The 15,463-nt window shown below is 34.0% G+C and overlaps 1 protein-coding gene across 10 annotated transcripts in view; it reads right to left on the reverse strand.

The window, feature by feature from the left end:
• The window catches only part of LOC115210249 (sodium/calcium exchanger 3), a 132,969-nt gene that overhangs the window by 71,459 nt on the left and 46,047 nt on the right, over nt 1–15,463 (reverse strand). The window lies entirely within an intron of this gene.

Raw genomic sequence — 15,463 nt, forward strand, 5'->3', positions numbered from 1 at the left:
CGCTAGCTTCTGCACGCATTTTTTTTCTCTCCTTGTTTCTCTCCGTGTTTCTTTTCTGTGTATCTTTCTGTTGAAGAGCGTAGGCTCGAAACGTAAAAGACTTGTTTTATTTATATTCCTGAGCGCCATACTAATACAATTGTTTGTTTGTACTACACCTGCCTTCGTCTTTTGTTTATTTTCATAAAGCTTCCTGTTATATATATATATATATATATATATATATATATATAGGCTTTTGTATATTATTAATATAATAGCATATTTAGCAGCTATGTTATTTAGAAAGTAGTTGGTGTACCAGCAAACTATTGTCAAGAGAAAGTAAGTATTGTCATAGGTTAAGTTAGTTAAATGCAATGAATTGTGTTTCTTCATCCCTCGGCCATGAACAATGAATATGAACAAGTAGTGAGTGTATTAGCTTGTCATTTAGTTTATAGCTTCAACAGAAAGAAAAGTATAATGGAAACTGATTATTATTTTATGAGTTCAGTATCTCATACATACTGATTAAGGTGTGCCATCGATAACAACATAAACAGAACATTAAAAACCAAACAAATTACAAAGCTGGCACCACAGTAGGAACTGTAAATAGGAATTTAATACCAAACAATGCTAATTTAAACAGCCTTACTACAGATAATGATTATTTATACTCTCTGTGGTATACTTGTTTTAGTAAAAGAGAAAAGAGTTTTGCTGCAATAATTTATAGTTAGGGTGGTAGGTTTCTGCCCATTTTCAGAGCCATTTCATATTAGCACTTCCTAAACGAGTTATATTTAGTAATGTATTATTAACTGGACAGCATTTGAATATGAATACACAACAAGCTTGTTGTGTATCAGTCCTTAACACTTCATCCCACATCTTCCCAGGTCCCCCACTTCCATAGGTACCATCTACTTTCAGTGATCGGCACTTCTTTATGCAGTTGTCCTCATTCATTCACATCACATGTCCAAACCAATGTAGTCTTCTCTCTTGCATGCTACATTTGATTCCTCTCATACCCAACTTTTCTCTCAATACATTTTTACTTTGTCATACAGGCACATCCAACAGAACATACTACCTTCATTTCTCTCCAGTCTACACGTCTTCTATATTCAAAGCCCATGTCTCACTACGTGGAGGCACGTGGCTTAGTGGTTAGGGTGTCAGCATCATGATCATAAGATTGTGGTTTCGATTCCTGGACTGGGCAATGTGTTCTGTTCTTGAGCAAAACACTTCATTTCACGTTGCTCCAGTTCACTTAGCTGGCAAAAATGAGTAACGCTGCGATGGACTGGCATCCCATCCAGCTGGGGAACACAAGCGTCATTGAAACTGGGAAATCAGGCCCATGAGCCTGGCTAGGCTTTAAAAAAGGGTGGAAGAGAAGAGATGTCTCACTACCATGGAGTATGGCTGTTCACACACACAAGCATCATAGAGTCCTTTTGTTGCCAACAGAAGTAATAGCTCTCCACCCAATTCTTATTCTAGAAACAATACTTTCAGAGCATCCTCCACCATTGCTAATTTGGTCACCTAGGAAACAGAAACTATCAACAACCTCAAGAGAGCCTCCTGGGCATTTGAGAGAATCTAAGCCCTGTATGCTCTTAATGCTTATTGTTCCTGCACATCTGCCATATACAAAGATGACTTGACTTTATCTGTTAATCTACCTGTGATTCCATTGGAAAAGAATATAAGAGGGTACAGTATGCAGCAATGAGTCAGGTAAAGAAAGACAGCAATAATAGCCAAAAGTACATGCACAGTACACAGGATGAAACAGAGGATGTCAGAAAAGTGAACAGTTGAAGAGCCATAAAGAGGAAAGGGTGCATAGGTACATCAGGAGTAGTGTTGGTAAAGGGAATTTTTGAAGGATACAGTGTTCTGATAGCTAACAATCAGTGTAGGTAGTTTATATAACGTAATTTTACGTACCCTTAATGTGTCTTTTCATAATTGAAGATTATATGATGTAATTTGGCTGCTATTTCTGTAGGGCAAGCAATTATGTGTAGGCTACTTTATTAGCTAGATTGATGCCTAATTCAAAGAAATATTCAGCAAATGATGGTTGTTAGCAATAAATATTTTACACATGCATTATTGATCAACTAGATAATGATGGAATAACTGTACAGCTTTCACATGAAAGTGCCAAAAATAGCCGCTCTTGAAATCAAAGGGTGGATTAACTTGTGTGACATTTACTAAAAATAATTCTTTATATGGTTGGGTTGGTTTTATGATCTCACAGAATTCCATGATGAATTTGATACAATTAGTACAAAGCCTTATGAAATTTATCTAAGTGTTCATTAACAACACACTAAATGCAAATGTAAGGTTATCCAACATAGAAGAATTAGAAGGAAAAGAACCATACTTATAAATAATTGATATTCATTTATATTTCATTTTCTTTCAGGCATCACTGATATAATAATATTAATACGTACAGTATTTGTTCTCATCATAACTATTTTTTTTCTCCCCATTTCTATTCCGTAAACACTTCCATTTCACATTCTCATGTTTGTACATGAGTGCATATACTATATATATATATCAGGAGTGATACTGGAATGGACATGGCCAGTCTGAAGGAAGCGGCCCAGGATAGAACTGACTGGAGGACACTGATCCAACGAGTGACCGAGAGTCGACTTCGACTGAGTGGATAGAGATTTATTTATATATATACACATATATATATATATATATATATATATATATATATATATATATATATATATATATATGCACACCACTGCAGTGAACATTTAATGTGGTTTTAGAGTCAAGATTTGGCTGCTATTTCCAGCGTGGTGGTATCTCTTAGATACTCTAAATTATAATTTTTAGATATATATATATATATATATATATATATACACACACACATTGGGTTGGTGCATAATTATTGCAGCTTTTTTTTCAACAAATTGTATTCAACAAAAACTAACAATATTTGACAAAAACATCTTTAAATGATGGTCTGACCGTCTGCCAAGCAAATGGGAAGCAGTAATTGAAGTAGATGGTGAATATGCTCCAGAATAATCATTTAAAGCTGTTTTTGTTACATGTTGTTATTGTTTTTGTTGAATAAAATTTGTTGAAAAAAAGCCACAATAATTATGCACCAACCCAATATATATATATATATACATATACACTCACTATACACACACACACACAGCAAACTTTTTGAAGTTTGTGTATACCAAATTCCATTCAAAAGATATTGATCAACATGAAGCTATAGATGAAGGTACTTGCCTAAGATACATGGCATTGTGCAGGTGGACTAAATCAGTGAACTTCTTAACCAAACAGCCAAACTTATGTAATTCTTTCAAATAACATTACCCATCTCAGTCTTGCTCAATTCTCCCCAATAAAGCTTTCATATTCATATGAAAGCATAAAAAAAAATTCTTTTATTCACCTAAATGCAATTTATTTCTGTCAAAATATCAGTTAGTAAAAGGTGAGAGAAGTGAAAGAGAGAGATAAGCAGATAGAAAGAAAGAGAGATAAAAAAAGTTATATAGATGGAAGTAGAAAGCACCGAATTGCTAAATATTTCAACAGCATGCAATATCTTACAAAAATATCCAACCAACTATTTACAATATTACATGTGCCAGGTTAGGTTTATATTCTCCTAAGTTATATCAATATATAGCTCCAATGACCAAGGCTTGTGGCAAGTAAGATGTAACACCTGTAGAACTGGTTCTTTTATAGCAAAAGAAAATAAGTACATCTTCCTATATGAAGTTGCTTTGTGTTTTTTATTGCTAGACTTTTCTGTCGTAAAGTTATCTTCATAGACCAAAGAGAGCAGAATTAAATGTTTTTGCTAAAAGTGCAAAGTAACAGTTATTTACATCATGGTGTGAACTTGTGATACAATAATCGGTAATCTTCTGATACGATATTAAATTAGCCACTTTTGCCACTGATTAAATAATGCACTAAGAAATAATTCTTGCGAGTTTATAATAATTGCACAGATTGCTGTAATGATAGTCAGACATAAGAAAACAATTATCCAACTATACTATATAGCATATATACATAAATATTTCCTCTCCCAATTGATTGTCCCAATTTTCAAAAGAGGCAACAAATTGCAGGCAGTGACTTGTCAACTGATCCCACTTACCTCTTATATTGTCAAATTATTTGAGAGAGTGGTGAGGTTTTGAGTAAGTCACTTTCTGAAAAGTAATGGCCTACTTATTTCCAACCAGCATGGTTACAGCAATGGCAGGGACTGTTTAACACAGCTCCTGCATCACTTTGATGACATCCTAAAGGCTCTGGTAGAGGGTTCCAATACAGATGTCATCTACCTGGACTTCAGCAAGGCCTTTGACTAGATTGACTGCAACATTCTATTAAAGAAATTATTGGCCAGTGGAGTCCAAGGGAAACTGTTAAAGTGGGTTGAATGTTTATGGTGAATAGAACCCAGCATGTGGTGATACATGGTGTTTAATCAAGATCAGCAAGAGTCATCATTAAAGACAGCAGTATTAGAATTTCTGCAGATGACTAAGTTTCTGAAAGTAGTTGAGAGGACAGGAGACTGGACTAATCTCCAATCAGATATACTCACTGTTATTTGATTGGTGGAAAAACACAATATACAGCTAAATGAGAATAAATTTGAATTAATCCACTTTGGTAAAGAGGCTGTAATTATGCTATCATTCACTCTTCCCTCGGGCAAAAACCTTGTGGCATCAAACACCACCAGGGACAACAATTTAAACTAGAGTGCCTATATAAATAACAAAATCGACAAAGCCTACAGGGCATGCTTCTGGATCCTTAGGACTTTTCAGTTTAGAGATGCTCCTACCATTATCTTTCTCTTCTTCAACTTCACCTGTCCTCACCTTGAATATTGTTGTCCACTGAGGTCTCCCAAAACAAAACAAGGTATTATAAAAATTGAAGAACCCCAAAAATCAATCATAAAAAGATTAGACAAGGTTGTGATTATTGGGATCATTTCGAGAAACTCAAACTTTATTCCTGCCAAAGCCACCATGTGCACTATATCATTTTTATAATGAGGAGAACAATTCACTGCCTAACAACAATCAATGATTTTTGTTTTAAGCAGAAGGCAAACAACAACAATAATGATTCTAATTTTTGGCATAAGGCCAACAACCTTGAGAGGAGGGGTAAGTAAATTAGAATGACCCACTAGTTCTTGATTGGTATTTATTTTATCAACTCTGGAAGGTTGAACAGTAAAATTGACTTCAACAGTATTCGAACTCAGAATGTAAAGCCAGAAGAAATGTTGCTTAGCATTTTATCTGGCATGCTAACAATTCTGCCAACACACAATAATAATAATAATAATAATAATAAACCACCAGGTCAACGTATTAAAGAATAGCAGTAACCCATTCTGTTGTGCATGTCAACAACAAAATGAAACCATTGATCATGTTGTCTTCATGTGCAGTCTTCTTGCGCCTACAGAATATCTCAACAGCGCAGTATATTCACTGGGTAATTTGCAAAAATCCAGACCTGCCCCAACTGGTGGGAACACAAACCACCTCCAGTGCTTGAAAATGATCACATCTCACTCCTCTGGAACTTCACCATTGAAATTGACAGAAAGATACATTATATTGAAAGACTTCAGGCAAAAATCATGCCTCCTCATTGATATGACTGTCCCAGTCGACATAAATGTACCTGTCAAAACCTATCAAAACTGAGCATCTTGAAATAGAAATTGGCAAAATGTGGAACCTCAAGACTAAAACAATACCTGTTGTCATAAGTGCCCTAAGATAGCAAAAGGGGCTGATTGCTACCTAGCTCAGATACCAGGAAACCCCCAAAATGGCAGAAATTCAAAAGATAGTACTCGTGGAAACTGCCCATATCCTGCGTAAAATATTGTCTATGTAATCTCAAATTTTAAAACAAACTCATAATTTTCTTGTTTTCTTAAATATTCTCTAGAACAATACTATGTGCAAAACCAAATATATGACATCCTAGTTATAACACCAACATGAACTTCTAATTTGTTGTCTCTTGAGGTCTCTGAGTGAGACTTGGAGCCAACTTGTACAAATACAAAAGTCAAATATAATAATAATAAAATAAATAAATTAAAGTTAAATTGTCTATAAAATTAAATAGAAAATAATATGAGCTATAAATAATATGAAAACAGAATATGAGCCACCTAATAGCAAAATAGCTGTGCATAACCTTTAAAAAAAAAATGGCTATGAACATTTTAAGATAAAAGGTAAAGCATCAGATTTTATTTCAACTGTTGGCAAGTTTTTAGAAAATATTCCTATTTAATAGCAATTAGCTAAATAAGTAAATACACAAACTATAACAAGCATAGAAGCAGCTGTGTGGTAAGTAGCTTGCTTACAAACCACAAAGTTCCAGGTTCAGTCCCACTGTGTGGCACCTTGGGCAAGTGTCTTCTACTATAGCCTCAGGTCGACCAAAGCCTTGTGAGTGGATTTGGTAGATGGAAACTGAAAGAAACCCATCGTATATATGTATATATATATATATATGTGTGTGTGTGTGTGTGTATGTCTTTGTCCCCCCCAACATCGCTTGACAACCGAATAGAATAAGTACTAGGCTTGTAAAGAATAAGTCCTGGAGTCAATTTGTTTGACTGAAGGCAGTGCTCCAGCATGGCCACAGTCAAATGACTGAAACAAGTAAAGGAGTAAAAGAGAGTAAGAAAGTACAGCCTTGATTTTGATGAAACTAAACAGTTTTGTTCCCTTAGGTTTATGTAAAAATACAATGACTAAAGGAGGTAGGTGTTTCTCTGTGAGAAAAGTAAATAAATCTGATACCTAAATTTATAATAATAATAATGATAATGATAATAATAATTAATGAAACATACAAATTCTCAAATCATTAAACCTTTTAAGTACTTTATATGTTGCCAGAGTCAGGTATATGGTGAGTAACTATAGCTTTGTAATCCAAGTTAACAAAAAGAAGAGCAACAAACACGATAGACAAGTGGTAATAGCCATCAAAGAATATAATGCCTGTAATTTTATATATTCTTGACTTCGCAGTAGGTGAGTCTGTTGCTGATCATTAGTATTTGCTTTTTTTTTTTTTGCTATCCAATCTTTCATTAAGTGAAATTAATTGTATTGAGAGGTTCATGCAGCTAATCATCTATTGTGTAAATAAAACCACAAAGTAAATAGTTCTCATTTGTCAATGAAAACAAACTTTGTAGAGATTTTGCCAGAGTAAAACTTGTATTCACAATTTAGACATTTCTCAGTTGGTATATTTTTTTAAACCAAAATGTACAGTAAACTCAGGTTTAAATAGTGTGTAGGTGTTATTTTGATTATAATCCTCTATTTTAAAAAAAGTTTTGATATTTATTCAGAAAATATTGTGATAATATGAATGGTTTTTTTTTTCGTTTTAAAAATTACATTTTGTTGCAAGCTTGGTTCTGTGGCTTAGAAGGTCACTTCCCAACCACATACACTTTTACTTGTTTCAGTCATTTGACTGTGGCCATGCTGGAGTACCGCCTTTAATCGAGCAAATCGACCCCAGGACTTATTCTTTGTAAGCCTAGTACTTATTCTATTGGTCTCTTTTGCCGAACCGCTAAGTTATGGGGATGTAAACACACCAGCATTGGTTGTCAAGCGATGTTGGGGGACAAACACAGACAAACACACACATATGTATATGTATATATATATATATATATATATATATATATACACGACAGGCTTCTTTCAATTTCCATCTACCAAATCCACTCACAAGGCTTTGGTCGGCCCGAGGCTATAGTAGAAGACACTTGCCCAAGTGCCACGCAGTGGGACTGAGCCCGGAACCATGTGGTTGGTAATCAAGCTACTTACCGCACAGCCACTCCTGCACCTATAAACATGGTTATAAGTTCAGTCTCACTGAGTGGCACCTTGAGCAAGTGTCTTCCATTATAGACCTGGATCAACCAAAGTCTTTTAAGAAGATTCAATAGATGGAAACTGAAAGAAGCTCAGTGTGTGTGTATGTTGTATGAGTGCATGTGTTTATGTATCTCTTCATCTTGTTTCCAGTCTTCCATGACAATGTCTCCATCTATAAGGAAATATCCCTTTGCTTTGAAACTGATGAAGGTTGGCAACAGTAAGGTATCTAGCTGTAAAAAAACCCTGCTTCATTGAATTATGTGTGACCCATGAAAATATATAAAAGCAGACCTAAAAATAACGATAGTTTATTAAAGGAAAATTAAGACTAATGGGTAATTAAACTAGGCATTGTGAGAGTCATAGCTAATCTCATCAATATATATATATTGGTGAGATCACCAAACTTATCACAATGAAGGAGCCTCCACATGGTCATTTGGCCCACTAGAAATAGCAACCAAAATCTTTCTCAAATACTAAGGGGCAGAGGAAGGAATTTGAAATCAGAATGATTTCAAATTCAATAGTATATGACACTTAGTCCACTGCATTGATTTTACAAACCTCCATCCAAAACATCTATGCACTTACGTTTTATGAAGTCCCTACACAGTTATAAGACATAACTATTCCTTTTAACAACAGAAATAACTGGCAGAGCAAAGACAAGTCATTAGATATTACATATCAGTCTAACATTTTGTCTTTTCTGTACTGTTTATTAACGTATCTAAACACATGATATTTTATAAATTGTAGTTGAAGTTGATTTTTTCTTTATACTTTTCAGTCACACCCAGTTTCAAGATACCAGAGCAAGAGCATCAAACAAATCATTGTGTGTGTGTGGGAGGCAGAAATAAAATACCAGTAATAAAATAATTGCTTTTTTAATAAAATCCAGTCAAAGTAGGTCAGAAATGAATAGGGTTATTAATCAAAAAACGTGTGGGAAATCATTTGTATAAGAAACACAAACTGTTGCCTATATTTAAGACAGAACAATTTAATAGACTTGTATAAAGGTAAATGACTTTAGTTGTCACCTACTCAATATTTTTTTTCTTCTTTAAATTCTTGATACCTGTTCATGAGATGACTGAAACTAGTAAATCCAGTTTACAAGTCGTCTATAAACTAGAAGCCAATCCAACCATGCAAATGAATCATTCTAGTAAAAATATTTCAGTCAGTGGGTGGAACTTATAAGACAGAAAAAAAACTCCAGTTAAAAGTTTCACCAATATATTACATTAAATCAGTGTTTCACAACCTTTTTAGCCTTGCATAACCCTGAAAATAAATTACATGCCTCAAGGAACCCCTGAACAAAAAAAATTATATAGCGTATCTTTCTCATTTTTTTTCATCATAGTTTTGATTAGGGAGCAAATATTTAAGAAAAAGTGGAAGTGGATTGGTAACACAATTAGAAAAGACACACCAAAAGTAGCAAAAAGTGCTTTATAGTGGAAACCGGATGGATATAGAAGGAGAGGTAGGCCTAATAACTCGTGGCAGCGATCAACACAAAGGAAATAGAGGAAGGGGGACATTCATGGCAGAGTATAAATACAGAAGCCAAAAATTATGCGACATGGAATTCAACTATAAGTGGCCTATACTCCACGTTGGAGGGTTAAAGGCAAAAAGAAAGAATATATATGTATACACACACACACACACACATATATATATATATATATTACAATAACCAATATGTTGTGCATGTATAGTAATATCACAGTCATGAAATGAGCATATCTCACTCTTTCTCACATAACCCCTAGGAACCTTTTGTGGACCCCTAGGATTCCAGAGAACTCCAGTTGAGAAATGTTGCGTTAAATGAAGACTTTTATGCATCCTTTTTCCTAAAGTTACCTTGCTTTTCCAGATTTACCCAAGAACATCAGGTCTTACACCTATTTTTTCTTCTAGTAAACTAGAACAAGCTGGAAAGAAATTAAACTCTCCAAAATTTCATGTGACCCTATTTAAAATTTCTTTTTATTAACTTCTCTCCAAAAATATGGGCCACAATAATTTCTATTCCTGATCTGTTTAACTAGTATGTACCACAAGTACTTATTTCAATACTTGAGGGAAACCAACTAAAATATGAGCTTTATTTTAACTAGTATACTACTGGTTATATGTTTCATTACTTGACAGAAGCCAAATGAAGAATGAACCTTTAGTTATAATCACTGTAGATCTTCATTCTTTCGTTATATTTCACTGCCTTATAATATCCCATTGAAACTCAAATTTTGAGTTGAAAGAAATGAAAAATCTTAAAATGCTTTTGGCACAAAAGTTAAGAAATTTCAGAACTTCAACAATTAGAAACAAAGAAAGAAGGACTAACTCAGTGAGGAAGGGTGGATGTAGGACCCTCTAGAATGCTAAATAAACTTGTGGCAGTACTCTTGCAAGCTCTGTCAACAGACTGCTGTTGACAGAGATAAGGGTGAGGAGAGCAAACCCCTTCATAAAAGCTTACTGAAAAGTATCTCTGAAAATAACTATTATAAATAATTGTTCCTAAATCAGACAAAAGAGTTTTGAGGAGAGAGGGTTAGTTGATATCAGTGACCCCACACATACACACACATCTGCCAGTATCTGATAGGCACTTTATTTTATTGAACCCAGAGGATGAAAGGCAAAGGTAACTTCAGCAGGATTTGAACTCAGAATCTAAAGAGCTGGAACAAATACTACCTTTTTATCATTTTATCCAACAGTAGTAATTCTGCCAATCCACTACTTAATCAGTTGCTGCAATATTAATCAAGGCTCACAGTAACACTATATTCATTATTACTGCATCTGAAATACTTTTAGACCAGAAAATTCAAGTGTAAGCCTCATTTGTTTATGACCTGTATAAAGGATGGTCTTCAAGCCACAGACTAAGCAATCCTAAAGGCATCCTTATATAAAGTATATTCAGCTCACCAACACACTTCAGCTACTAACCTGTAGGAGTGTTATTCTTTCTGTAAATTCTTCTCCATTTATTATAGCAGCTTCTGTTTCTTATAACCAGCAGGCTGCATATCCCAATGCATAACTATACATCCACCCACTTATCTTGCCCACCAAATTCTATACAAACATTTTACTCAACTTTTTCAACTGAGGACTAATATTCTAAGAATCCTCTCTGTCAGCAGCAATCTGCAGAAGCTGATCAGTCACCATCTGCTAGAACTTGCAAGGGTGCTGCCATTCCTTAAAATAAACACTCACACCCATTACACACATTATTACTCATTCCTGGTCAAGTTTCTAACAAATCACAAAGTCACTGGTTACATCTTAAATTTCTAGGATTTTACTAAAAGAAAATTCCAAACAAAGGCGTTGAGCTGGCAGAAACATTAGCACACCGGGTGAAATGCTCAGCGGTATTTTGTCTGCTGTTACGTTCTGAGTTCAAATTCTGCCGAGGTGAACTTTGCCTTTCATCCTTTCGGGGTCGATAAATTAAGTACCAGTTATACACTGGGGTCGATGTAATCGACCTAACCTGTTTGTCTGTCCTTGTTTGTCCCCTCTATGTTTAGCCCCTTGTGGGCAATAAAGAAATATGAAAATTCCAAACAAATTAAATGATGGCTCTTTTTTACAGAGTTCGGCAAGAAACCTGTTCTGTTCCTTTCTCTCATACATTTACACCTCATCTCCTAGCATAATGCCACTTCTCTTTCTACTGCAGCCCAATTCAGCTGAAGGGAATCAGTCTTGCAAACTGCATGCTGACCCCACTTATGGTAGTGCCATGAGAAAAAGTACCCAATACACACTGTAAAGTGGTTGGTGTTTGGAAGGGTACCCCATCATAGAAACCAAAGCAGGTATTAGAGCACAATATAGTTCATAGGCACATCAGACTCTATCAAACCATCCAACCCATGCCAGCATGAAACATGCCTGTTAAATGATGAGAATACACACACACCCACACATGCACACTTATTACTCCATCCTAAATCGAAATATTAGATTCTGGCTTCTGAAAATATAAACCTATAAAATATGACTAACAGATATAAAAAAACTGCATCTTAAGAAAACAAAAATATGCCTAGAAACGAAGTGTGAGTGTGTGTAAGAGAGAGAGAGAGAGATCATATATTTATAGCATTGCCAAGAGATGAAATAACTAAACAAATGCACAAATCCATATTTTCTGTTAGTTACAGGTGTATATACAAAAGTGAATCCCAAAGTAAATGACAAGTAAAAGAATCAATTTACTCCTAACATCACATTTATTTGCATAAATAATTACATTAATGCTTTCGTCTAAAGCATTTGTGTAGCTTCTTAGAAGATAGAATTCAACTCCCACAAGACAAAGCAGACATCTTAATCCACCTTATGAACTGTGTGTGTGTATGTGTATATATATATATATATATAATATATATATATATGAGAGAAGTGCAAGGACATACTATATATATTAAATTCTAGTGCAGCTTATATTGTCAAAATGTTCTTGTTTGCAAGATGTACCAAATCCTGTTTAAACCACTTCATACATCTGGTACCCCAAACTAATATTTATCCATGAACAAAACTAAAATCAAACTCCAATGTTCCAAGCAGATTTAATTATACACTAACACTAATCCAACTATGCCCTTCTCCATTATTATAATTATGTTATAATTATTGTATCCATGTTGCAACATCTGATGTTTTTCTAATAATTGTTTACTGTTTTTGAAGAACATTATTAAGCCTGCCTTCAGAAAATACCTTGCTTAATAAAAGGAACCACGAAGTTTCTCTCCATCTAAAATGTTGTTGAACAGACTTTCATATTTTCACAAAAAGTTCAAATAGTAGAATTAATTTCATGCTGTGAGGAAAAGAAATTACATGTAGGACCCCTCACAGAATTTTTTTGCCAAAAGGCATAAAATTTAATCGAATATTTGAACTTCACATATCACTATTTACTAACACAGACCATCACTAGTTTTTACAGAATATCACAACAACCAAAGCTAATTTTTAATACTCATTGCATATCTTGCCTTCTCAGTTGCTTGCTGCTATTCCCTAGTCAGTATAGGTTATATGAGGGATTGGAGAATAACCACTGATGTATGCCAGGTAAATAAATAACTGAATTTGGTGGTTAACTAAAAAGTGTTTTGTGTTCTTGTTAGTGAGAGGCTATAAAGAAATCTTCAACATTAACAAACATCAGAAGCATTGTCAAAAGCAAAAGATAAACTCAAGTAAGGTTTGTATCTGTGAATGTTTCAGTTACATGAGAAACACTAGTAACAGCATGAAGTGTAATTTTTATTTATTTAATGGCTTACTCAGATCATCATCCTCTGACTAACAACAGGCCTTTTTTCAAGACCACTGTGACTGGTTTGAGGAATGGACAAAGTTATTTTCAGACTAGAGGCTGGCTTGGATGCTTACAATAGAATGAATAAACTCTACTAATGACACATGAGCTAAATAGTGGTATTAAAGTAGGTAACATATTAAGTTTGCCACTCAAGAACAGGAATAGCCCATTTGACTGTCTTCCACATAGTTTCAAGCAAATTTCACTTGGTTGACTCAAGGCTATGCTAAAAACACACAGAAGGACTGAACTTGGAATCACATAGTTGCAAAGCAAACCTTATAACCACAGTCATGCCAGCATTGATCTTAGTAATGCAAAATCAAGGGAGCTGTAGTAGTAATAATGCTTCAGAATTTCATTAGCAACAGCATAGACTGAAAGTGTAGCGTATACATACATACATGCATGCATGCATTATATATATATATATATATATATATATAAAGCCCCTTGGTTATTATGTGTTGGGCACAGTTGAACAAGAGACCAACAAAACTTCTTGTAACACCAATGATGAACTGATGGCAAAGACTATGGCAACATTCACCAACTTGAACAAGGATACCATCAAGAAGAGTTGCAGGAGATTCCGAAGTCATATGGAGGCTGTGGTTGAAGCCGATTTTATTGCATAAATTTACCCTAATATTTCATGATATTTTAATGTAATTTTGGTAAATATATCTGTTAAAATGCGAAGTCAATGTTATTTTCATTTTTGCGTAATTTAGACAATATATTCACTGCACCTTGTGTATATATATATATATATATATATATATATATATATATATATATATATACACATATATATATATAGTTAATCCAAACATGAAATCACCAAGAGAAAACACAACGCGGGGACATGGAACAAGTATAGTGTTATTGGATGTTCAGGAAAGGAAAGAAAAAAGGAGGATTTAACATTTTGAGTGGAGCTCTTCATCAGAAACATAGAAAAAGGAAAGATCCAAGGAAGGGAAGACAGAGTAAAAAAAAAATCGCCAACGATACACACGTGGTCACATTGAATATATATCTATGATATTTTAGTTCTTATTGGCAAAAGGGGCAAGCCTCCTTAGCATCAGAAATCAGTCTAATAATTAAATCTAGATTTGATACCAGAAAAGTATTGAGTAGATTATCAGAACTACAACAGAAATTTATTTTAATTACAACAAAAATCTTTAATCTGCAAAAAATGGTTTCCTTCTTTCATGCATATCTGTATTCCAGCTCCACAGAAAATAGTCATCACTGAATAATTAATTGTTTTAGTAAAGATGTTACTGTGGAATAGGTTAACGGTCTGTTGATAGCTTCTTTAACACTCAAAATTATGTAAGCACAAGGATTTTGATGACTAAGCTAATATTTGGTTATAGTCTAATCCACATTAATACATGTTAAATTTTTAGCTGATGATATTTAATTAGGTTTATGGGTATTTGCTAATTAAAAACATTTAAAGACTTTCAAAAATGTAAATAACATTTATTAAGAACTAATAATTCCTTCAAAAATTTCTATTGTTTATGTTGAAAACAATTCACATTGCTGTTTAATGCCTAGATTTGGCATGGCCCCAGTAATAGAGCATTGACTGCCCAAGTTATCTGTACAGGATTTTATTATCATGTGGAGTCTGGTGCAAATTGTGACTACACAGTCTAGATGAAAAATATCTCTAGCATTCACATTGCGGATTATTTAATAGTTAAAAATAAATCGGATTTAATCTAACTTTACTCTTAATAACAAGTAGTGTATGGATAACGCTAAATTATTTTTTGTTTGGATTAATTCAGCCAATTCATATTGTATAAGTAAACAATCAGTCTTGGCTCCTGATTTTCAGCGAGAATAAACAAATTAAGACCATAATGCAGAACCCTGTATCAGATACAAACAAAACGAATTTGGAAGTTAAACTAAACAAGCACAGTGTTTTATTACTTTATAAAAGAAATAAAAAATAAATTCAAGTAACTTGAAATATTTCATAACTTTCTATTCTTGCAATATTTAATGTTGCTAGCTACTTCAGTTGAGTAGGATT

Source organism: Octopus sinensis, linkage group LG4 (genome assembly GCF_006345805.1).
Source record: "Octopus sinensis linkage group LG4, ASM634580v1, whole genome shotgun sequence".
NCBI lineage: Eukaryota > Metazoa > Mollusca > Cephalopoda > Octopoda > Octopodidae > Octopus > Octopus sinensis.